General features: G+C 43.7%; 1 protein-coding gene across 4 annotated transcripts in view; it reads left to right on the plus strand.

Annotated features, from left to right (window-relative positions):
- The first annotated feature begins 3,207 nt into the window (after positions 1-3,207).
- LOC139910081 (SPRY domain-containing SOCS box protein 4-like) overlaps positions 3,208-23,517 on the plus strand; it is a 42,850-nt gene continuing 22,540 nt past the window's right edge. For 2 of the 4 annotated variants that reach the window (XR_013504952.1, XM_078284379.1), the window contains exons 1-2: positions 3,208-3,418; positions 16,863-16,949. The gene's annotated coding sequence lies outside the window, so the exon portion shown is untranslated. Of the gene's footprint in view, positions 3,419-16,862; positions 16,950-20,809; positions 20,909-23,517 lie in introns of all 4 variants that reach the window. The other 2 variants (XM_078284380.1, XM_078284381.1) reach the window with 2 other exon arrangements.

Below are 23,517 nucleotides of genomic sequence, written 5' to 3' on the forward strand. Positions count from 1 at the left end.
TCATTTAGTTTTAGATGAAACTTTAATGATCTCTGCTGGGTAACCGAGCCGCTGCAGCAGCAAGCAATTACAGGATACATCAAAGAAAAATAGGATATAAATAACCGACAATTCCAACACTCAGACATATGAAGTAGAAAGGTATGGGGGGGGAAATGTGCCAAAAAAACAGTCTGGATTGGATGGGAAAGTATTATAAGTCACTCAGCCAAATGCCTAACATTTGAATGTAAATGTGGAATGCATGCACGGAACACACCAGCAGGCTTGACATGGGCTTTGTGTGAACCCTTGTGTATCCTTCCACCCACTATGGTGGGCTATGAGAGGCACACTGGGGAGGGTGAATTCAGGGACTTCTCTCTCTCTCTCTCTCTCTCTCTGTCTCTCTCTCTCTCTCTCTCTCACACACACACACACACACACACACACACACACACACACACACACACACAAATCGCCCACATATGGGAGGCAAAGTGAAGGGAAGTTCAGCCAAGTCGAGACAAAGTACTCCTCTTCGTTTTTCTAACGAGCAGAAATCCTCACGGTGATTCAGTGACATTGTTTGACTGTCAATACAGCATCCAATTATGACCGGCTGGTCCGGAGAGAGAGAGAGAGAGAGAGAGAGAGAGAGAGAGAGAGAGACAGAGACAGAGACCCACAGGACAAGACAGCGTTGTGACACCAGAGGATTGTATAGAGAGAGAAAGAGAGAGAGAGGGGAAAAAGAGGGGGAGGAGGTTGGAGGGGGTTAGTGAGAGAGAAGACATAATGAAAGGCAGACTGAGGAGAGAAACGGAAAACATCTGATGAAAAGTGGCTGTCTGAGGACTCGGGGAAGTTTCAGTGTGTTCTAGTGAGAAGAGTTATGGCAGCTCCCTCTGAAGTCGGCACTGAGAGGCAGGCAGACGGGCCGACACACACGCATGCGAGGCCACACACACACACACACACACACACACCCACAGCATGGCGGCTCTGAGTCATGTTTAGTTGGAATTGTCTCTGTCTCACAGTGATCAACTCTCTGACTTTATGAGGAACAGACAGTGAGCTGTCTGTGGTGACAGCTAGTGGGAGAGGTAGATAGACAGATAGATAGATAGATAGATAGAGAGAGAGAGAGAGAGAGAGAGAGAGAGAGAGAGAGACTCAACTTGCTGAGCAGCTGGCTCAGACAGGCAGGTCTGTTACTTATGGCCAATACTAAGTCAACCATGTCAACAGTGACAAGGGCAGAGCCCTGTAGCACCCCTGTAGCACGCGCGCGCGCACACACACACACACACACACACACACACATTGCAAACATTCTCATATGCACACACTTTCTCTTTCTCTTCCAAATCAACACAATTCAAGAAAGCTTTACTGGCATGACTATCAAAAAACAATCAGTTTACAATATACAGTGTATTACAATGTAGAACAATCACATCAAAGCCATACAGAGAAATGATTAAGCAACTAGTTAAAACAAACCATAATTGAACAGTTTATTGCAATAATAAGTATGGCAGACACAAGGATATCTGACGTTAATTCATATCAGCTGTTACTGTTTTCACTCCCACACACACACACACATACACACACAGTAATATGTGTGCCATCTTTGTGTATGTAGGTTATGTGTATTTAGAGCATGTGTATGACCTCAACTGTATGCTCATAGCAAAGGTATTTTGAGATTTAATGACACTGCATTGAAGCGAAAGAATCAATGGGGCTTTACCCTGACAGGCTGGTGATCTTTGCTGTGTTAAACCCATCGATTTCAAGTCTCAAGATCTCATTGGAATTGATTTGAGGCCGGCTATTTAGGGAGCCAATGGTCCAGTTTTCACAATGTACTTCATATCCTCAAGGTCTTTATTACTAAGCCTGTTCGCTGATGTTTAAATCCGCTGTCAGGTGAATTACAAATAGGGAATGGGACTAGGACAATCTCCTGCCCAGACTGCTTTGATGCTGCCATATTCCCTTCAACATGTTGTCCTAAAGGCTTCTCTTCAAATGGTGTTAGAGTAAGTGCTAATTAATATGGTGAGGTATAGGAGAGGGCATTTTTTAAGGCAAGGGTTCCCAATCTTTATTGTTATATTGAAGAGCAAAGATCAAGCAAAAATAGACAGAAATGTATTTGAAAGGCATTTCTGAAAGAAAAAAAAAAAAAAAAAAATCAAATCAGGCGGGCATTCAGGGCCAACATTACCTCTAGGCTGATTCTTTGGTGACCTACGTCTAATAATTGATCACATTGACAAAATAATATGATGTTAGCCATCAGTTCCACTCCAGAAATGTAGTCAATATGAGCAGGTTTGTAAGGTTTGGTGGCAAATGACATTAGATAAAGGACTTTGCCATAGCTTATATAGGGTTTAGTCAATTGTTGCCTCTGGCTGCTCCCACTTTGTGAACCACTGTTTTAAGCCATTATTCCATTGTGATCATCAGTTAGATTTACAAGTGTAATTCAAAATAAAGTATCACAATAAATCACTAAGATAAGACAGCAAACAAGACAAAAATACAACCTCATGTCATAATTGCATTGCACATTATAGGCCATCTGCTGTTTTTGCTAGAACAACTTTAGGGTATCAAAAAAAATCATGTAGAAATGAGTAGAATCTAGGCATTGGTTCTCTCTGGTTTGCCGTGTGAATATTATCTATGCATATAAGTAAATTAACAACAAATGCAATAGAAGAATCATTTTCACGTTCAAAATAAAACTATTATACTATACAACTAGTAGCTTCCACCCCTGGCCTACCCTTCAGAGCTGAGTCAAGCCAGACAGATATAGCCAGACTTAAACAGGAAGTTTAGCAATATTGCCTACAAAATAAAAGCATTAAAAAAAATGAAAAATAAATAAATAAAACTATCGGAGTGTACAGAACTACGAAACACTCGGTGGAATCGTTAGATAAAATACGATACTACAATACTATACCTGTAAAATAGATGCGACAACGGTTATGTTATGCCGGATAGTATGTTTGTCAATATGTGTTTTATTTTTAAAATGTAGAGCGGGAATGTGTGTTTTATTCTGTGTGGCTTGACATCGTCACCTTTTCCTGATCCCGACCCTCCAGCCAATCAGCGGCTGTCAGGGACACATGAACGGTGATAATATCCACGGAACAGGCAGGAGGAACAAAAGAAAGCCGACCGTCGCCTGCAAAACCTCTTTTCACCTCGTCAATACGACCAGAAATCGATTTTAAGCTGAACATTTTTTAGTTGTAACACTTCCCAATAAGTAGTAAATGACATTTAACGTCTGAAGTCCGACTGTTTGGTTTTGCTTGGAAAGAGGAAACTTGGCGTCGTGAGAGGTTTGTTGGGTCGCCTCGCTTGAATCCTTCTTTTCTTGGCTTCGCCTTTACATTGGAAGGTAACGTTAACTTAATAAGAATTTTCTCTTTTGCTCGACTGTAATGTGTTTCAGAAAATAACTGTTAAGACAGGCCACTGGTGCTGTTCTGCTATCACTTGTATTGCGAGAAACAGAAAACTCATGTCTACAACTTTCACCCTGTGCTTTCTGGGGCAATGTTAGCCCCGATACGTCCGTTCACTGTTGTATGGAGAAAACGATACGCCAAACCCTATTTGAAAAGGTGACAATTTAATGCTGCCTTGCTCCTTGGAAAATGAACACTCATAATAGAACATAACTGAAGACCTTTTTCTGAATCACATTTAGGCTATTCACTCTTCAATTCGGCATACACATAATACAGCAAGCCGCACTTAATATTTTTTTTTATATAAAATTTCAACTTTGAGAATTTGTCGGTTATGCCCTCAATCTTCTCCCACTAACAGCTAAACTACACAGTGGTGCCATAGCAAGCAGGGTGAACTAATAACAAAGAATAGATATTTGCTTCGTGGGTTATTTATATACCGAATTTACCAGAAGATCCTAACTGTTCATAAAATGTATCTAGTTATGTTCTACGAGGTATGTAGCCTACGGTTGTCGAAAAGCAAGGCAACATTAAACTGCTAGATATTTGGATGGAGCGTTTTGTGTGCCTTTCTCTCCATACAAAAGACGGACGCACGTAGTGGCGCAAAGGCAAGGATAGTTTGATGTCTGCCGTCGTTGCAAACCATTAAGCTGTCGTTTAACAACGTATTTCCTTATTCCCCAGTCATGACCGCCCCCCGGGTACTCTGTAAAATTAGTGTACCTAACAAACAAAAATGGCGAAAGTGCATAAACTGTTTCCCCTGCATTTTAATTTCTCCTTGAGTGTTTTGGGAGGCTGTATGCCAAAAACGACTTATTTGTTTCTATTATGAGCATTTTTAAGCTGGCAAAGTTGGCCAACTTTATTTTAGATTTTGAAACTTTGCAGCAGCATGGACATGATTGTTTTTTTTTTTTTTACTCCAGGTGAGCAAACAAGGCAACCTAGTCTACTAGATCCAACGGAAGGTGGACTATTTGACTGCATTTAATGGCCATTCAAGTTGATCTCTCTGAGTTTGCATGCTATTCAAAGGCTAAATGCTTTGCCTGTAACCACACCATCTGCTTTGCCCTCCTGGGCATTGGCAGGCTACTGTCCAGATCAAGTGTTATGAGGGATTTTGTGTGGGTGTACTGCAGCAGATGGTAAGTTGGTGAGCATAGCCGGCTGATGTGATAGTGTGTGTTTGTTGTTCTGTTTTAAGTTGTAGTTAGTGTAAGATATCAAACTTCTCTTAACGCGGCAGCAATTTCTTTAGAATGAGCCCATCATAGGCAATGTGATGGTTGGCTTGAATTCCCACTGGCCTCCCCATACAGTTGAAAGTCCACTATTGTTCTCAGATGCTCTCCTCATAGAGCCACCATTGACCCCCGCACTCTAACTACTACCATCTGGGGTTTGACCCTGTGACCTCTGTGACATCAGTTGACCTGTGCCCCCCCTGTAGCCACCTGGGTGGGTGTCATGAACAGTGCACCCAGGCCCACAGAGGGTTGAGGTCATCAGCAGAGTGCTCCATCTTGCCCAATTCATCCAGGGTAAACATCCCCAGGAGGTAAATGAAAGGGCATGGGGACACCGTGGGTCAATGTAACATTATGGTGTAAGCAATACTTTGAATTTACCTGGATTTGTGCACAATTAATAGCTGCTAGGAGGGGAGGGGACATTTGCCACCCAGCCGCTTGTTTTTTTTGCATACCTATAAATGTGGGTGGTAATAGATTGAGAGTTGGGACACAACAGTTGGAGCCACACATCTATCTTCATCTGTATGTGAGTGTTCAGGGCTGCCATGGAGGATTGCATTTGAGAGAGTGTTCTTGGATCCCCTATAACACACTGTCTGCTCTGCTGAACAATATATAGCACAGAAACCCTTGAGAAAGATGTGGATATTGCAATATAGGGTGAGGAACACCGGCCCGGTGTATTCTGCAATCTTTTGCTTGTTTTTGTCACACACTATGCAAGTAGTATGCAACAGTGTTTGTTTTTCCACTGCTTTTCACTGCTGCCGAGTAGCACTGTGGAGGTGAAAGCATATTTCCTTTTCCATCTGAGTTTTGTGACTGAATGAAGACATTATCTCTCTCTCACTCACACTCACACACACACACACACAGTCATGCCATATGAAATTTCACTTTCACCAGGAAAAAAAAACCTGGCACCTTGTTATACAAATGAAATGCACAATCACAGTAGCTGCAATAACCTGACAGTGAGGAAGCCAAGCACTGTTTTGGTACATTTGGATGATGCACCTATTATATTAACAATGCCATTGCCGGGATATTTGGGTAATTTATTGTGGCAATGATTGCCATGCAACTCCCAGGTCTCTCCTGTGTCAAGTAGCAGTCAGTCCCACTGACAGTTCCGGGTTACACCCAGGCATGTAATGATTGCTCATTCTCCCTTTCAGTCTCCTGCTACTGTCAATGTTCTCTTGCCATCTCCCTGTCCAGTTCCTCATGTTTTATTATGTTTTATAAATTTTCCCTTTTTCCTCATTATGGACACATTGATTACTCAGTGGGAGGGATTTGTCATTCAAACAAGTGATGAATTAAAATTGAGAACTAAATAGAAAAACCAGGCTGCACTTAATTGTGGAAGATTCATCTCCCATGTCTCTTTTCTCTTATAAGACAGGTGAACACTGGTGTTTTGATAGGAGCGTCACTTTCGGAAATGAAGCTTTTTATTAGGACACTGCAAATCGTGTCACGTCTACAGAGAGACAGCAGAGTAGCCAGAGTTTCCTTGCTACCCTCTGTCTGCCCAAATCTGTGCATGTCTCTCTTTCCTGGTTGTGACAGAGGTTTTGTGACAATGCTTTTTCTTGGCACACACACACGCAGTGCTGCGTCAGCCTGCCAGTTTCTATAGCCATGACACACCTACACTTCCAGTTTCTTAGCTTACGTCAGGGCTTCTCTAGATTAGAGGTGCACCCATACCGATTTTTCATAATGCATTCGAGTACTTTATTAAAGTAGATCAGCCGATACGAGTATTGATCTAAGCACTACTCAGTTTAGTCATTCATTCTGCGTGCCCCATCTAAAACAATTACAGGAACAAGTGCATCTTTAGTGTGTATTCATTTGATGAAATTATGCACCGACCATTGTGTAACAGTCTTCATTAAAGTTACAAAAAAATAATGATAAAAATAAGAAATGGGTTACATAACATAGGCTAGAGGATAAAGCCTCTCAAACACAGGTTAATTCAAACAGTTTATTCAGAAAAGGTTAACAGTGGTGTTAGGTTATGCCTAATAAAACAGAATGGCATGGCATTCAGCCTACATAGCCAAGGCTCCTCTTCTAAATAATAGCTGCCATGCCTATGAACTTAACAAATCGCTGCATTTTCACATCAGCAGACATTTTTCTTCCTGACAGAAGTTTGATATTGTACCAAAGTGCATGTCATTAAAGTATCCATCAGGACATCTTCATACTATCAGCGTGCTTCTTCTCTACCGTTTCACTTGTATGCTGGAGCGATTTCACTGTAATGAGAGCACGTCTCGCAATTGTTTCCCACCTCTCCCACACTGCACTCAGTCTTACCCGTCCCACACACACAGTTACACACAAACACACAGTCGGACACTAGGCTGTTTCAGCAGGGGAGCACTGTAGCCAGTGTGCGTGATGCTGACTCAGTAGAATGTTAATGTTGTGAAATCCCATTAAGAGCGATCCGGCGCTGAGCGGGGCCATGCCTGGGCTTTACGGGACAGCAGGTCGTTTTAAAAGGCCAGCCGTGCCCTCGTGTTCGCACTGTGTAATAGAATCTAATCACTTGAGCGCCTCACACTAAATTGAATTGCTCTCTTCAATCGCTGCCACTCATGTTCACTTCAAGGGCATTTAAATTATTTTGGATTTGTGCGACTGGTTGAAATTAGTTGTCTTTGGAGCCACTGCTACACTTTGGTATCTCTTTTAAATACTTAAGGGTTTTGTCTATCACCTCACTGATGTGTGGCGGAAAACAAAGATAAAGGATTTTGCATGCACTGCTTTTATTGCCCTGTCACAGCCAGTATATTCAAATAAAGTTGATTGGACAGCAGGAACTGCATGCAAAGTAGCAAGATTTCCCATTAGTCTCTATTGTAAGTGCCAACGGGCAGTGGATGGTAGCCAATTTGTGCGCTTATCCTAATGAAAGGGATCTTGAGTAGAAAGACAGTGCTACGCTCTGCAGGTTGTAATTAATTGAGAACTGCCCACCCTGTCTCCGGTGTGTCTCAGGTGTAGGGGCACCATGACACTGGCCTTCATACTATTAGTATTGATAAGACGGAGTAGAAGATCTTTTTCCACTAAGAGGTTTTCTGTAGTAGGCTTACCTAATTGAAGCACTGCCTTCTGACTGGTTTTATCCTGCAGGCATAGTTTGCATGATTATAACAGAATAGCTTACTGCACGTGTCAGCCAGAGCTGCCTCTCGCTGCTGGGGAGTGATGTGTGTTGCAGTGTGGTGAAGATTGGATTCTCACCTCAGCTCTTCAGGCGGATGATGGATGCTCCTCCCTATGGAGAGGGGTAGAGAAAGAGAGATATGTAGCACAATTGTTACTGAAGCTGTTTATCTGCCACAGATCTGAGAAGAACGGAGTGAAGCACTCCTCCTGGAAGAGGCTTCCACCCACACATTTCTATACTGGTACACCGAAGCTCTGCATCCTGTACAGTACTGGGCTACTAACTCCTATGAATGGCAATACATGACTTGGATTGTTCTAGGCTTGCACTCTTGCATGCCCTTCAGATCTCAATATAGTCTTGTCACAATACCAGAATTTTGACCTGGATACCAATTAGGGATGTAAACAATTATTACTCATGCGTAACCACATAAAAGCAAAGCATCCTACCATCACTATTACAGAGCCGTCATTTCAGCCATCGGTGCTCTCATTCACTCATACTAAACCCCCACACTGGAAAAAGAGTAATTGAAAACTGTTCGGTTAGAAAAAACGAGTACTTGGTTACTAAATTACTCATTATGTATATCCCTATGTTTAACAAGAAACAAGAAAAACCATCAAGCAGTGTCACAGAACAGTAACTGAGATGCTTTGGTGAAGTTGGCCTACTTGTGTTACCACACTTCCATGCCACCAAGGTTTTGATGTTGGTTGGGTGTCCAACTTTGTCAGCTCTCTAAGCAAAATGGTTCCATGTTTCGGTCCTTGCACCAGTTTTATCAACCAGTTAGCGTGAAGATTTAGTTTAATATGTGGTGGACTGTTTGACGCTCTTGCCGTGTCTATTGAATATTGAGCGGACTGCTGCTGTCTAGTCGAGAGCCAAACTGCGGCTCTGTTGATCCATGGGTCATCCACACATGGACGCCCTCAGGAGGTGACGCTGAAATGGAATATCAGCTTGCAGAACACATTTGGTGAAAGTTTTGAATGTTTATAAAATTCAGTTGTTTACAACAGTATCAAAATCGGCATCAAAATTTCAGTCATTAAGACAATGCTAATTCAACATGTCATATGCTTTCTTTCACATTGGTAGCCAGGGGCCTGGTGTTTGTGCCTGATTTGTGTGTGCTACTGAGTGTCTCTTGGTCAGTGATTTATCTAGGAGTACAGTGCGTGCACTTTTTTCCTCTCTCCCTATAGCCAGTTCGGGCAGAATAGAGCATGCAAACGACACTGGTTGTTTTGCATGGATCCGAGACATTAGACACGCTGAACAATGTGCAAGATAAGAGATTCTGGGAAATGATGTAGCAAATGGCACACAGGGAGACACAAGGACTGAGGAGATGGGTGGAATGGTAGAGTGATCAATAGGACTGGAGAAAGAGGACGGATGCCAGTGGAGTCTGCCAGCGAAGGGACAGTGATTGCCTATAAAATATCACTCATCCAGGCATGTCATTAATCAAGTTTTAGAAGGGCACTTATAACCAAAGCCATTATCAATAGAACTTAGCCTACAAAGATAGATAAAGGCCCTGACACACCAGGCCGACGGTCGGCCGTCGGCCAATGTCGGGCCGTCGGTAAGCGTCGGTGTCCCTAGTTTTTGCGGTGTGTCCCGCACCGTCGGCACTAGTCGGACCCTGTCGGCGTCTTTTCGGCCGATTGAGCATGTTGAATCGGCGTCGGAGCCGTCGGTGAGAGAGATCACTCTGATTGGTAGTTCGTGTTTTGCCTCTGGATGATTGGACTGATAAATTCCTTCAACATGTGGAACTGAACAGGAAAGAGCCGAGCGAAATTTTTAAAATCGGAGGTTTCATTTATCTCCAGCTCTCGACACAGATTCGGGAAAGCCCCTTGAGCCTGTCGCTGGAGTAACGTTATTCATGATTTCACCCATTTAGTGCGGTTTCTCCTTATTTTTCGCCTCCGCCTCTTCCTTTCTTCTTCCACAACCAAAAGACCAAGGGCTGACAACGCCAGTGCCATTTGCAACTTCTTATCAGACATAAGGTATGGAGAGTTATTTCCCCTCACGCAGGCGCAGAACGTACGTGCTAGTTGGCCGTCGGGTGTAGTCTTTGCGGTGTGTTCAAGTGCAACTTTTTGGACCAGACGCAGGCGACGCAACAGTTGGCCTTCGTCGCCGCTGGTTCTTTGAAGTCGTTTTGGTGTGTCAGGGCCTTAAGGGACATAGTAATGATAATGCAGACATTGTGATTATAAGTGATGTAGGTGGAATGTCATTCAGTAAATCTATAGAAACGGCACATAATTTGGATATTGAGATAATGACATTGAAGTGCTACGGTAGATCACTGGTTGTTGCACACACAATATGCTCTCAGAAGCTGGCCCCCTCTTGAGTTTTGTTTCACCTGTTCTCAGTGTTGTTTCCCGTTCTTTGCATCGTCTTGATTTTTCTTAATTTAATCTTTATTCATTTTTTTTAAAACACTGTTTTGTTGTGTGATAGTAGTTTGCCATTTTGTACACTACAGTGAATACCTGAAAACAAGAGCTCAGCTTTGTTTTCCACCCTGTGCAAATGAAGGTGCTAAATCTGTTTGTCACGTCGGTGCTTCTCATGGGGTCAAGAGGTCATGGCTCATCACTAATAAACCATAAACCTGGACATAAGAAGTTTCCTCTCCAGTGTTTTGAACCAGACATCCTCCTCCCTCAGCCCCCCCTTGCCTCTGCCTTCTCCTAGCAGCTGCCTTTTCCTCCTCCCCCTCCATGCTTTCTCCTCCTCATCATCTGTTTTTCTACCATAACACAATCTGCCATGCAAAACACTGTACCCAAGCCACTGGGTCATCGCGAGGGCAGTCTACACACACACACACCTACCTTGAATCATCTGACCTTAGCTGACCTCCTCTGTAATAGTGTGCGTATCTTTGTGCAAAATGCAGTCACACATGGTTTCCCCCTTGCTATCAGTGTAGTGGAACAGAATGGAGGACGTTGGGGGCTGCTGAAGCAGAGCCTTATGGGGAGGAGACACGTTGGGCAGTGTTTTAATCACCGAGTGACTCTGGAGAAGTACAATGCTTGACAAGGTTAGGAAAGGGCTTTAATACAAGCTTTAATAGGGGTCACCTGCAGATGACAGTACAGTGATGCCAGTAGTTGGTGGTTGTGATAAATTGCGAGTAGGACATATGGGGAATTTTTTCGTCCGCTCCGATATCTCCCACTTAGTGTTACAAATTGTGGAAGTGTGTTATATTCATATTCCAATGCTGCTGCAATTCATTTATGATTGATTTTTAAATTCATAAATGGTTTTGGATGTGGCCATTCCAACGAGTTAAACACGTGAATGTTTGTAGCAACGACATGTCATGCCATTCTTCTGGCTCTTCTGATATGATGTGAACGATGGCCATACGCTTGTGCGCATGTACACCCCTGCCTCCAGTTTCATCCGTCCCCTGCACTAAGCCATCGTTTAGCCACGCTGCACTGGCATGAATAATTCAATTGTCTTATGTGCTCACTGATGTGCTTTACTCTTTACGCTTTACCCTATTGCTCCATTGGTGTTCCACAGCTTTGTCCCCCCACCCCCCCAAACACACACACTTTTGCAAGATCCCAGTGATCCTTGTTCAGAGCAGTGTGTTCCAACCGAGGAAACCTTGCATACTTCCATCTTTCCCTATATCACTTTTGGAATGCATAGTTTAAGGTGGTGTCCCACACTTTTGTTTTGGAAGGTTATGTTTTTTGAGTTGTGCACCCAAGGTGGAAAAAGCATATTTGAGCATATTTCTTCAATATTTTTGCGGTAGATTTGCTGCACCATTAATTAACCTAGTCATTCAGATAGACTTTCTGTGCCACTGTGCACTGAACGACCGTTTCCCATCGTTCTCGGATGTTGAGTTCTCCTGAGGTTTTGACAGACTAATACCTCTTTGACGTTGAGCGGTCTAGGGGCGTTGGGAAGGGAAGGGGGCAGATCAAAGGAATACAAAAACGGAACTGACACTTTTTCACACTAGTACCCCCTCCCCCACCCTTCTGAATTCTGTTTTGCATTTTTAATTAGAACGCAGTTAAGTGCCTGAGCAGAGCAACCCATAAATTATCTAACTTAAGACACGGCATGTTTGGCTGTAGCTAATGACTTATTTTCTCAGGGGTGCATGAGGCCACGAGCTCATCTATAGCACATTGAGCTAATTTAGCTGCTAAAGTGACATGGCAGTTTTGATCTGCTAACATGCCATCCAATTAAGCTCTGTGTCATCAGAACCATCCTGTGGCCTACATGCAGTGTACTTGGAGAGTGCTTCAAGTCATTTTTGAGCGCAGCCTCAACGCTGTGCTCCCCATTACCGATCTGCTACTAATTGGCTGTTTTAGCAGAGGAAATATGTGAAGGGATGAGGCAGTTTTCTATCCTGCCTCCTGCTCTCCAGAGATGGCAAATGGCTTATTGTTTTTTCTTTTTTTGTTTGTTTTCGGTCAGCACACAAAGCACACAGCACATTACAGGTTACAAATAACCTGTAGGCTTTGATCTGAGTAAGCCAATATATCTGAATCAGGGAAGAAGCATTTGCCTCTATGGCCCTTCTGATAAAGGTTTTTTGGTTTCAATACCAAACTGGATCGAAAAATGATTATCCATTTTATGTGCCCATCTAGACTTCGGTTAATATAGAAATTTACCCAAACTTTGATTTCAAAGCGAAAATGTGACGGCAAAATATTGATTGGCGAATGTGAAAAGTTATTTCCAATCAGCAATGTGCATTACAGTATATCATAACAAGGCAACAGTGAACATGTCGTCCCCCACAAATGATGCAGTCCCCCCTTGGGCCAATCATTGCAATTTTAAAAATTCCAAAATGGGGCAATGAGACGCATCGTTCCTCAAAGTTTTGTCAAAATCCGATCAGTGGTATCTAATACCTAAACTAATATCACACCAGTACTTTCAACAATATTCCAGTGTTTAGAAAAAAAGGCCTCATCTGGTCCTAAAATTAAGTTGGTTCACACCTGCAAAAGAATGGGTTAGTTTATTGTATGATTTTTCTTGCCTTGTTCTGTAAGTACTTTATTCTGGCCAGTGTAGAATAATCTGCATTTCTGTCCTTTGGATAAAACAAATTGACTGTTAACAAGACTGAGTGGCTAATGTAATCTCCCTGTTATGCTAGACTGTCTGTTTGCTCAAGCTTAACCTAAATGTAGCTTCAGTCTCTGGGGCTTTGTTAATGGGACACCCACAGTCTGTTTCACATGAGCATTTATAACGGGAGCTAAATTTGAATGGGTGGTAAGCACATGTTAGTGTTAGGTTATATCTCTGTGTTTGTGTGATGTTGATGACTTCAGTCTTGAATACCAGAGATAGATTAATGCACCAACAACTCTGGCATAAGGGAAATACTAGTGTAGTTCAGTTTTGTGTTCACTTTCTTCGTTGTAGTAGTGTTTTACATTATCTCAAGGCAACTTCCTATTCTGACTTTGTTATAATTTAGGGGAATGTCTCTGTTATGATATTTGGTTACATGACTTTAAGAACCCTGGTAGAAAAGGGTATGATTTACAAATTTAGGTTGGCGGTGGGGGTGCTGGGGAGGATATGAACCCCAGTTTGGGTAAGGGGTCAAGGTTGGGGAGCAAGATACAGACCCGGCTAGGGTGAGGGCCAGGCAGGAGGAAAGGAGGTCAGGGGGCGAGGTCTGAAGAGATGGGTTTTCCGCCTGCGATGGAAAATGGGGAGCGACTCTGCAGTCCACTTGTCATATTCCTGTGGAAAAGATGGAGCTTGTTGTTTTCTGTTACATACATATTTACTAGCTGGGCACCCTGTTTTTGGTTCATAATTTTGGCAGTCTGTAGGCTGGGACCATGTCTGCAGGTGTGGCATTTCTTGGTGCTAGGTATTTTTGGAGCTTATTTACAGCTTCTAGCACCAGGGGTTGCATTCAGGATTGAAATGAGGGGAGGAGCAGAGATCCACCCAGGGCTCCTGACTAGGTGATTCATCTCTCTGCCACATTGGCACGCCGCGCGCCTCTTTATTGTACAATTTAATGACTACCCTGACGGACGCTCTATTCATCCAGGGCTCATATACAACTCAAACTCTACAAGAGGAGTGATTGGTTGCCTGGGAATTTTTTGTAGATTGAAAGAGAGAAAGAGATGTGGTTGGAGGGAAAGCGGGTAGATAAGGCAGAAAGAGATTGAGGGCTGTTGTCTCCCTTGGGCATCCTACTGATAAATGGTTCACCCTCCCTTCCCTCCTAACCGTCATTAAAGATGTCAAATCATTAAAAGCTGCACTTCCCCATAATCCCCCCTCCCTCCCTGATGCAAGACATTTTCCGCCAGCCCAGCTGGCCTCTCTGCTCCTCTTGTCGAGCATGTTAAATTACGTTCCCGTGTGTTGGAGCTGTGTTGGAGCTAAATTGGAGCTGGGCCTCAATCGCTGTGCAATGATTGTCCTTTTTAATTAGCAGTGGAGAATTAAATGGCAAGGTGAGGATTCTCATTACCAACTTCTGCTGTTTGTGGAAGCACACCCATATTGGCAATAAAACGACAAATACCTAAGAAATACCTGTGCACTGGTTTGAAAACAAACACGTATGCAATAATTTGAATATTGTAAATTCACAATTGTCCTGGTGCATCAAACAAGGATATAGTGGTGTTTGACCACAGAAGAATCCATTTGGCAAAAGATCTTGCTTTCCCTTGTCATTTATTGTATGAGCAGGAAAATATAGATATGTTGTTAGATGTGAAGGAAACTTCACTAATGAAGTGAGGACTGCCCCCTCAGCTGTTACTGTTTCTATGCCAATGACTTCATCCTTTTTTTAAGCCAATGGCATCTCAAATGGCCTTGTGTGGAGTGTGGGTATTGATTGACGTCTCAGGGTCACCTTGACCTGAGTTGTCCCACTGTGTTCCCACATTGGCTCACTGATGGCCACAGACATGATTGTAGAGCTGTACGTGGGTAGAGTGGGAGGAAACAGGTGGTGGAGCGAGGCACAAAAGAGAGAAGGCTAGAGTGTTAATGTAAGCTGTTCCATCCTGCTGTCTTGTCCGTCACGCCACACTCAATCGGGGCCTTGATCAGCTGGACACCTGTGTGTGTGTGTGTGTGTGTGTGTGTGTGTGTGTGTGTGTTGCCTGCATGCATTTGCTTGCTTGCTCCCAGGCAAGGGCACTGGGATGTGTTACATATTTCCCTATAGCCTTTCCCACTACCTAGTGGTGTATGGTATAACTCTGCACTCAATCACAGTCCACCAAGCATCACTTAAAACAACAGAATTGGGTGTTAATGTCTTAGCTGTAGTCATATCCGTCTTGGCTTTATTTTTGTCCTCGCGGCTTACGGTACTTCCTGCTATCACTGCAGCTTTTGACACAAAGTGCCCTCGACTTAGCTCCAAAAGACCCTATCTCAGCTATAGTCTATGTTGCCATGGTAACATTGGCACAAGTACTCTAGGGATTGAAGATGAAGATTTATAAAAGGTTATTGATCTTTGGTTTGTTTTCCAAGAGTGGCTTTTTTTGCCCATTGATCTACATTTAGGCTTTTCCGTAGTGGATGAATTTTGTAAACGATAACCCTTTGTACTCTTAAGTAAAGCTTACCTTTTTCTCAAGAGACCTTGAGATGTCGAAGAGGGATGCTGATACTTTGGAGCTCTGCAGTTCTTTTAATGAGTGTGAGATTCCACTATGCCACTTAAGAGTCATTTTACGACCTTGTTGCTATCCAAGCCCACCCTGCACCAACCCAACCCTCCTTTCATTGGCAAACAACATTCCTCTTATTGTTCATTTGATCATAATTGCCATCAAGGCGAGCCCCCCTCACTGAGTGTAGGGGGAATAAGACTGGCAGTTGGTATTAATCAGTGTTGTCTCATCTGTGCTAATCTCTTAGAGTGGCCCAAGTTGCGCCCGGAGACACAGCAGGTGGATAAACTCCTCCATTAAAGCTCCACCAGCCAAGGAAGAGCAGGCAGAGCTTTGTGCTTTAGTCATCAGATGGAATGTTAGAGGTGGTCTTTGGTATTTCAACCAGGCGCTCATGAATTTAATGTTCACCAGCCTAAAGGGACTGGAGTATTTGGGGTGTTATTGCCTGGATCGAGGCCCCTAGTTGTTAGTGCAGCCAGAAAGACAAGAAGTATGACTTAATCCAATATTGGAGACATTGGTTTGTGTATGTACGTATGTATACCTGCAGCAGAGAGTTTTGTTTGTGTTGTGAGAGCAACATATACTACATTGATGCACCCCACAGAATTGTTGCATCAATTTCTCCCCGGCCTGATGGCCAGCTTAGCCAGCAAATGACAGGCAGAGCACGCCACTCCACACCTTGTCAATGTTTGAAGAGGAGTTGTCTTAAAATTTGATGAACATCAAATTGCGCTGGCTCATGAATATTCAAAAGAGTAGAGGTCTCCCCCATCTCGTTCCTTTGTTCCTTCCTTTCTTCCTTATTTTCTCTCCTTCTCTCTGTGCAATATGTTTGAATTGCCTCATCTTGGCCTGCGGTTGAATTGGGCCCAAAACAACACAGTAAAACTTCAACCAATGCTGGAGTGGCACTCACTGTCAGATGCAATTGCCAGATGCCTGCAATTGTGCCACTGAGTGTTAAATATTTGAGCTCATTAAGGTGCCCTACCCACTGTGTATGAGATAATGACCCACAAGGCAAACATACTGTATGTAGGCTACATGTTGTTTGGGTTATCAAAACCACACCCTTTAAATGTAATACAATGTGCCACCAATTGAAAAATATATTCTCACATCCTTGCATCACCCGAATTGAAGTTCCTCCTTTCTGTCCTTTTCTCAACAGGAAGTGGCCAGCACTTTGACGTTGTGACCTGTTGACTTGGCAGTGATGCAGTTTTCTCAGGACGCCTGCTCTCAAATGGATTAAGAGGTTAGCTCCCCATCCCACTGCCAACCCTGCTCATCCACTATTCATTACATAGTTCAACACTGCCTCTATTGTCTTTTTATCGGCCATTCAAACTCCAGATCTGGCCAAAGCCATGCATTTTGTGAGATGATATAGGTGCTGATGGAAAGATGACTTTCTATTCATTCAACAGAGAATGAATACATAGTGACCGCAGCAAGTGATATGCCTTTGTTTGAAATCGACAATAAAATATCCTACTGGCGACGGCAAACGGTTGAGACGTGATGACAGATTCACTGAGTCATTTCAATGACTATTCACAATTCTATAACCCAGTTCTGGGCAACCTGATCAGACTGGTTCGGGCTTACCTGCAGGCACATGGAAACAGATCCAAGGTTGCTGCTGAATATTTCAACATGGCCTAGCCCAAAAGCAGCTGATAGCAACCACAGGCTTAGAGAGGTTTGGCTAAGGTTTCAACCTATGGAAGCCTACGTCACTAACCTAATTGTGACAGTACAGTGCAGTTCAGAAGTACAATACAGCATCTTCAACTGACCAATGTGTTTGAGAAATGTGCTTCACTCTATGCCGAGGTTAGTAGCCAGCTGCCACAATGGTTATATACCAACCAGCTTTTCAGCTCCATGCACTTTGATGTTGGTAAAAGGCAGTGGTTTTCTTTGACTGAAACAACAACATGCATAATATATTGATTAATCAGCAGGGACCATTTGAGTAGCTGGCTCAGGCAGTAGGAACTGTTTGCACTGTGGTGTCTGTACAAAAGGAAAGCAGTGGGTGGAGGGAGGAGGAGCTGTTCATTATGTGCAAAAAAGATAAGTTATTAATGTATTGACCTCAAACCTTGGCTGTCTTGCATGCGTTTTGCCTGTGTGTGTGTGTGTGTGTGTGTGTGTGTGTGCGACTTGTTCAAACTTACAAAAAGTTGGCCACTGCAAAAGCCTGTTGCAGTTCCAGTAGAGTTAATGCCAAAAACTACCTTGCAGCAACAACAAGCCTATTGTCTGTGTATGCTGACTCCAGGTGAACACGGCAGCCATACGACCAGGATTTTCCTATCTGGATGCAGCCAGTTAGGATGAACCCAGTGACCCCACTTCCCTGCCAGTCTCCCTAGTGTCAAGCCTAATAGATTGGAATACACACAATCAATGCCTTAGCCATCATGATGACCAGAATAGCAACAGACGTTGCCCATAATAGTTAGATGTCCACTGTTGAAGAATGAATGGAATTTTCTCTGGCTTTATGCAGCTCAACTTGTAATACGTGTGCAGCCTATTTTATAATCACTTCAATGTGTGAAGGGACCGTTGGTGCGGTGGGAGTGTATGTGCATGCTTATGAAAGCGTGACACAGATGCGAGTCAGCGCTAAAGCAGCCAGTAGCCTATCTTGCCAATTTTCCAGTCTCATCCAATAGCTCTGCTCAAATAGGAGACTGTCATGTACATGCCTCACCAGACTACTGAAGCCAATATCCAGGGATATTCAGGAATGTAATTGTGTATTGATGCATGGGGGTTTATTAAAGCTGCACTAGTCAAGTTTATAGTTTATTTTATTTAAAAATATACCCATCTTGAGGTGTCCTGGTGGCTCAGTGGTCTAAGGCACGCACCATGTCTTGACTCCGGCATGTCATCCCCCTCTCTCCCTATGTCTCCTTGTGTCTTTGGTGTCTAGATAGTGGCCCTCTTTGCACTATTGACGCATGTGGATGCGAAAAGAACTGGAGCCAGAGAGAGGCTTTTATGTACTAATGTAAATAGGTAGAACCTGGCTCTGAATCTAGCTGTGGCTCCTACCTCCAGAGGCGGCCAACACATTTTTCTCTTGGGTAAATGGAGACACTGAGACGGCACAGTGCTACTCATCCTCAGCCTGTGGGTGTGTCTTTGTCTATGGAGCAGGAAGTAATTTGGACAAATGGTCTGTTATTGACCAGTCACTTCACCCACCACCTCGGCTCGCCAGACACTTTGATCTCTGTATCGTAAAGTCAGCCATCCTCTGTGTGGGAATGAAGGGAGAGCAGCTGAGGTTTTAGATTTATATAAGGTTTTATATTTTCAGCATCATGTAGCTACTTTTTATACTGTTTACTTTCCTTCAAAGTTTAATATTCCTGTGAAACGCATACCTTATTTCATAGCTCTTTAATTCCCAGTCCTTCCTGTCTTTGTATCTTTCCATATGTTCGTTCTTTGACTCGACTTATCTTCTCCATCACCCTGCTTTATGCCTTCCCTGTCTGTTTTCCCATCCCTCTCTTGTGTGTGTGTGTGTCCTTGTGATCTCCTGCCTGACTAGCTTTTGCATACTGTACCTACATCCTGGTGCTGGAGTCAATGAGACTGCTTCACTAAAACGTCTATTTTTTTTCTTTTCTTACTCCAGCTCTCTCATCATTCACATGCCTTGACTGTGGTTAAGTGCAGTGTACACACACACTCAGATGCCTATAGTGTGTCTGTGTATAGTTCTGACCCACTCTTTTTGTTCTCTACTTGAGGCCATTCAGCTTCCCGCTGCACTCCTCTATCAAAACACCAGGCCACGTCAAAACAAGGCAGCCCAGCGGCAAGCAGCAGCAGCAGCCTTCAGTGTGGGCGGGTGGGTGGGTGTTGTTGAATCTATTATGAATGTGGTGAGTGTGCATTTTTGCACAGTGAAAGCTCCACCGTGTTTTTCTTGCTCAAGTTCATTTGGGCAAGTTGTATTCCTGTAAGGTATGTGGAATTCAGCATAAGACACCCCTAAGACTGAGGAGCGCAAGCATGTGGAGAGGAATGTTGCTCTGCATGTGTTAGGAGGGGGCAGCAAGTGAGGAGGGCTTTCTTGTCTCCCAGGGGAGAAAGATGAGAGGGAGAGAAGCACGGATAGATAGGCAGAGAGAGGGGGATGGTGGCAGAGCCGAGGAAAGACGTAAAGGAACATGGCTGCAAGAGGAGGGCTAAGTACTTTGTCATAACTGAGCTTATCGTATTAACAACAGGATCCTTATCTTTACATCGAATCATCACATAGAATCTTTCTACTGTTCCCTCATTGCCTACTTTTTGGCTTCAAATCCCTAATATGGGTGTTTTGAGTTGGTAAAAATACACAACTTCAATGTGTGTCTTGCTGGACAGATGGTGTTTGTCTTATTACACCACCAGATCTCTCCTCTTGCTCCATAACCCGCTATTCTTTACCTTTTCCTCTTTCTGTAGCCTTTTTCCAGTGACAACAACTAGCTTGGTAGCAACCATGATAATTGGCGTTCACGGTGTGGTGCTGTGGAAACCAGCAAAATCACATGCCAGATTTTTTGCTTGGAGGCAAAATTTACAGACTGTTACGTTTGACTGCAAAAAAGGAGAGGCTATCTAAAGGGCTGCCCCTGTCTCATCTTTCACACTTCTCTGTGCTTGGTCTGCTGTCCTCTGTCCAAGGCAGTGGAGCAAAGTGGAAATGAGCTGGTAATCTGCAAATGTGGGAGACCCGTGTGTGCCCACGCTTCTTTCTTGCAGTTCTCGCTTCTCTGGAAGCGCAGAATGAGTGTGCATCCGTGAGAGAGTGGGTCGTTTTGTAATGTTTGGGAAAGACTTTCACCGCGCTCCTCACTAGGCCCTCCCCTTCTCCCTCCCTCTGTCTTTTCCTTCTCTTCCCTCCCTCCCTCCAGCGGCTGTTTTCCTGTCTTAGCTGGGAACTGGAGCCAGGCTGTTTTCCCCATCCCCGCGTCACAAGCAGGAACTCGCCGACTTACCGACATACACAAACACACAAACTCTTTTTGTCTATCTCTGCCCTGTTCCACCCTCGTCTGGCTGTTGACTGTGTTCTGACCCTGTTTTGGACTATAGGCTGAGGAGGGAGTCTTTCCACTCCTCCACTTGGTTGCTGTGTTTGTGTTCACATTGCTGTGTGAGAGCTGCCTGACTGTCTGGAGAGCTGCTTTCATGGTAAGACGTCTCTCTTCCCCTCTCACAGGCCACTTCTGTCTCTCGACCTCTTGTTTGTGCTTCTTTCTGTCTGTCTGTGACATTCTCTTTCTCAGGCTTTCCCTCCTCTTTTCTGGTAAGACTGTTATGCCACGGCAGCAATTCCCAAAGTCTGTTTGACTGTGCGCTACAGCTTTCTCAGGGTGTCTGCATGTCCCGGAAAAGTCTTAAAATGTCTTAGATCGTATTATCTAAGCTCAAGGCTTTAACATGTCTCGAATATAATTAAATCTAGCATTTCTAGTCTTTAATTCCGTGTTAGAGGTCTTAAAAAGTTTGTGGTTTCTTGGTGCTCTGTTTTTCCAGTTAGAAATAAGCCCAGTCAGGCAGGCTCATGTCTTCATAGATCTACAGTTGTTTTTGTTTTTTTATTTCAGTTGTGAAATTGGTACTATATATCATTCTAAATGGCATAAAAAATGTGCGCCTGTTTTCCACAGCTGCTTAATTCAGAGAAATTCTGCTTCCCTGTCAGCTTGGTGCACTGTTAACTTGAGTTATATTTTCCCATGTTAGAGTCTGCATGTTAAGGGGAAGAATTGTTTGGCCACTGCTCCAGCCAGCCACCCTGTCCTCCCCAGCATGGCTGTAGCCGGCCTCGGCCCTTCAGTGTAATGTTTCACTCTGGGTGGCTGACTGGCTGGAGAGTGAGACATGATTAGAGAGGCTCTGTATTGTGTTTCACTGCTTCTACGCTAGGCCAGTTCAATCCTGACTCATAATTACACTTGGCATGACCTGGGAGTCCCGAGTTGAGTAGCTTAAAGTCATATTTGACTGGTGAGATCAAGTGTGCTTATGTGTGAGTGCTAGCATAGGTCTGTGTTTTGAGCTGTTAATCATTTCAAAAGTAATTTTATTCCTTATTACTACCCAAGAGCAGTAACTGGTTACATTACTTGTATTATTTTTCTGTTACAGTCCAGAAATTGGCTTTTGGATCCTCCCAAAATTGGGATGGCTTAATTGACACTTCTGTCAATGATCAGGGAAACCAAATAGCATTGATGCCCAATGCTCTTGCCATCCTTTTACTAGATACAATCAAAGTAGTGGGAATACTTCCACACAGAGAAAATACATTTTTCTGCCATTTCTCATCTAAGCTAGCTGGGTATGAGAGGATGACTAATTATGAAAAAAAGAATCGGGGTGGGGATGGAATATAGTTTTTGGGTAATTCAATCAGACATTTGGAGGTGGTGAAAACAAATAGAACATATTTTTTGATTGGCAAATGTACTACTACTGTATTATTGAAATTGAAATATTTTGTTACACTACTCATTACTGGGAAAAGTAATAGCATTACTGTAACGTGTAACTGAATAATTAATTACCACCCAACAGCTAACACCCGAGCACAACTATAATCACATCCTCACAATAGCTCACATGCAATGTTGTGTTACAACCATCCCCAAATCCCTGCCTATCTGTAATTTGCCTATTGTGTAACATTGCACAATTCAAACCCTGACATATCTATCTGCTTTCCCCCTCCCTCATCATCCTCCCACATATCATTGTGTTTCTCTTATGGCTCAATATAGTCAATCCTACGGGGGATCCTGGCTCTATCGATCCCCGCTGGTAGCCAATGAGCCAGTGCTCAGACAACACAACAATGTCTTGTGCCTGAGAATCCATTTACAACAGGCCCTGCAATCTCTGGACAGTAGCCCCTATGGAAGACGGCAGGGGTGGGAGAGGTGGAAGGAGGAAAGGATGGAAAGAAGAAAACAGGGCACAAGATGGATTATAGAGAGGGATTGAGCGGAGGAAGGTTGGGGGGGTGGGTTGGTGAAGAGATGATCTGAGTTAGAGAAAGAAGGGATGGGGGTAGTGAAAGGTGACTAAGGGAGTAGTGGGAAGAAGCGATGGTAGGTTGAGCAAGTTAATTTAAGACCATGGAAAATGCAACCGGAATCTGAAAACACCCAGAGAGGGCAAGTGCAAAGGCCACACCGTGTCTTGTTTGAATACATATGAGTGTATTGCCTTTGCATCCACAAGCTATCTGTCTGCCTATTTTTTTCATCCCCTAGCTAGTAAGCTAGCCTATCAGTTTGTCATTGACTGAGGGAGAAGTTGTGTATACATGCGTACATGCTCATACCCATGTCGTCATTGCCCCCAGCTGATGTTCCATCACCGGCACACAGATAAGAGTGTGTGTGTGAGTGTGGGTGAGACTTCAAAGCCCTTTCGTCATCAGTCTGTACTTGTGTGGCCTCAAGCCGTGTGTGTGTGTGGCCTTGTGTTGGGACTAGCAGTGCATGTTTGATATGCTAACAATGATCGTCACGCTACCAGCGGCCTTCCTCATGTCACTGCCTCCCTCGCTCAAGATAACAAGTTTACGCTCTGGATTCTGGTGAAGTCGCATCTCAAACAGTCTCAACTTCTCTTTGCACCCCATCTCACCTACTCCCAGAGGAGGAGAAAACCACTGGGGAGGAATCATGATCTCCTCTCCAGTTTAAGGAGGGGTGGAAATGAAAATGGAATGAGAAAAATGGGGAGATTAAGGAGGAGAGTAGAGGTTGCTATTGGTTTGTAGTAGGGAT

This window comes from Centroberyx gerrardi, chromosome 6, assembly GCF_048128805.1.
Source record: "Centroberyx gerrardi isolate f3 chromosome 6, fCenGer3.hap1.cur.20231027, whole genome shotgun sequence".
Taxonomy (NCBI): domain Eukaryota; kingdom Metazoa; phylum Chordata; class Actinopteri; order Beryciformes; family Berycidae; genus Centroberyx; species Centroberyx gerrardi.